The sequence below is a fragment of the Mastomys coucha genome, unplaced genomic scaffold, assembly GCF_008632895.1.
Source record: "Mastomys coucha isolate ucsf_1 unplaced genomic scaffold, UCSF_Mcou_1 pScaffold21, whole genome shotgun sequence".
In the NCBI taxonomy this organism is placed as follows: Eukaryota; Metazoa; Chordata; class Mammalia; order Rodentia; family Muridae; genus Mastomys; species Mastomys coucha.
The window spans coordinates 105,624,004-105,626,464 of NW_022196904.1; the positions used below are offsets into that span (position 1 = coordinate 105,624,004).

Below are 2,461 nucleotides of genomic sequence, written 5' to 3' on the forward strand. Positions count from 1 at the left end.
GTGAGTTCCAGGACAGCCAGGACTACACAGAGAAACCCTGTCTCAAAAAACAAAAACAAAAACAAAACCAAAAAAACAACAACAAAAAAATGATGTTGGGAGAATTGTGTATCTACAAACAAAGAAAGAACTTGGACATGCTCCATTAGTTATTCAAGTCCTTCTCCCACGTTCCATATTTAATTTATCTGCAAATGGCCCAAACCCTTTCCTATCCATTTTCATAAGAACCAGACAACTGGCTCTTCTGCTTTCTTTCCTTTCTCTATTCTCCATATAGATGGACACAAGGATATCTTTAGATTAAGCGTTATTAGATGGTGCTACAAAGACTCCAAGGTGGGCAAACATGCATGGGGCTGAGGAATGTTGGGTACCGGCCACCATCATAGAATGGTAGACGTCATCCCATCTGAGGTCGTGATGATGAGGCAGACATCAGTTTCTTGTGTGCGGGGAGGCATTTTTACAAGGAGAGATTATCCTTTTAGATAAAAGGCCTGGGATGCTGGAAGGAAATACTTCTTACCTGTCTTCAGCATCCCTTCTGCTCTGCAAGGCCCTTCCCTCACTGTTATGTTCAAAGCTTGAGATATGCTAACTTCATTTCCTATCAGGGCAGGTGTCTGACCTGAGGGCCTGGTACCAGCACTGCTGATAATGAAATCTTAAAAAAATACACTTCTAGGTGCATATGTATCTCTGACCATGTGTGATCATGTGGGTATATGTAGTGTGTGTATGTGTGTGTGTGTGTGTGTGTGTGTGTGCTGGTGCATGAACAGCGTGCATGTGGTGGTCAGAGGACAGCCACAGGTGTGATATCTTAAGCATCTACCAAATTTTCTTAAGACAGTCTTTCATAGGCCAGCAACTTCACCACAGAGGCCAGGCTAGCTCGTCCACGAACTTCTGGTGGTTCAGCTGTATCTGCTTCCCATTTTGCTGTCCATTACTGGGATTTATGGGTATGTGTCATACCTGGCTTTTTTTAGATGGGCCCCGGGGATCCAAACTCAGGTCCTCAAACCTCATGCTTTGGTGACTGAGCCTAAAAGTCTGATAACAACAACAACAACAACAACAACAACAACAACAACAACAACGACAACAACAACAATAACACTACTTCGTCTCTTTGTTGATGCCTTTGAAGAGGCCTGAATCATAACTGTGTGTTCCATCCTGGTTGTCTTAGTTAGGGTTTTACTGCTATGAAGAGGCACCATGACCAAGTTAACTCTCATAATAAAGGACAACATTTAATTGGGGCTGTCTGTCTTACAGGTTCAGAGGTTCAGTCCATTATCATAAAGGCAGAAAAATGGCAACATCTAGGCAGGTGTGGTGCAGAAGGAGCTGAGAATTCTATCTCTTCATCTGAAGGCTGCTAGCAGAAGACTGGCTTTCAGGCAGCTAGGATGAGGGTCTTAAAGCCTACACCCACAGTGACATACCTACTCCAATAAGGCCACACCAACTCCAACAGGGGCCACACCTTCTAATAGTGCCACTTCCTGACAGAGCATATACAAACCATCACACTGATTTTTGATTCCCATTGTGTCCCTATAAAGGAATCTTGGTCACAAGCTACACAGACCATGGTCTCCCTTGGACTAGAGTTTAAGTCCCACCATGACTGAAAAAAATTTATTTTTATTATTTTAAATTATGTCCCATCCTCACCCCATGTGTGCTCCTGAGTGCAGTGCCTAGGAAGCTAGTGGAGAGCAGCCGAGTCTCTGGAGTGTGAGTTACTGGTGGTTGTGAGCGGACATGGTGGATGCTGGGAACAGAATTTGGGTCCTTTGGAAGAGCAGTATATACTCTTAACTGAACCAACATTCTAGTTCCTCCTATGATTTTTAAAAATAAAATATGGAATACTTCACACATGCGCATTGCACAGGGGCCATGCTGCTCATTTCTGTGTCGCTCAAGTTTTAGTATGTGCGCTGCCAAAGTAAGCGCCCTCCCGGTGGTTTTCATGCCCTGTGATATGGAAGGTGATGGCTTGCATTTGAGCCCAAGAGGCCCTTGTTGTTTCCATTTGGGTTATTTATGTCCTGTATCCATGCTTTTCCTGTTTTCAAGTTTTGTCTTGTTTCTGCAGACACAGAACATGCACATCATTGCAAATCTCTTTGACATGTGTCCTTGGAGCAGGTGCTGGGTGCCTAGTACCAGAGGAATGGTGGGCTCAGTCCTGATGGTGTGCCAGGTTGCTGTGCACATTGAGGACAGGGAGCAGGGACCTTTAGTTGCTTTATTTAGCAGGATTGTTATTTGTTCTTCCATATGCCATTCAGCAGGTGTCATATACTTTAAAACATTTTGTGTGTGTGTGTGAATAGTATTAGATTTATAGAAAAACTCTCAAATATAGCACAGAGAATTCCTGCATTCATCCTTCATCCGGCTTGCCCAAGATTAGTAGCGTTGTGTGTCACCTGGGTGT

At 43.8% G+C, this 2,461-nt stretch overlaps 1 pseudogene; it reads right to left on the minus strand.

Moving 5' to 3' along the window:
• Positions 1 to 1,875: 1,875 nt before the first annotated feature.
• On the minus strand, positions 1,876 to 1,974 carry LOC116104246 (annotated as a pseudogene).
• Positions 1,975 to 2,461: the final 487 nt, after the last annotated feature.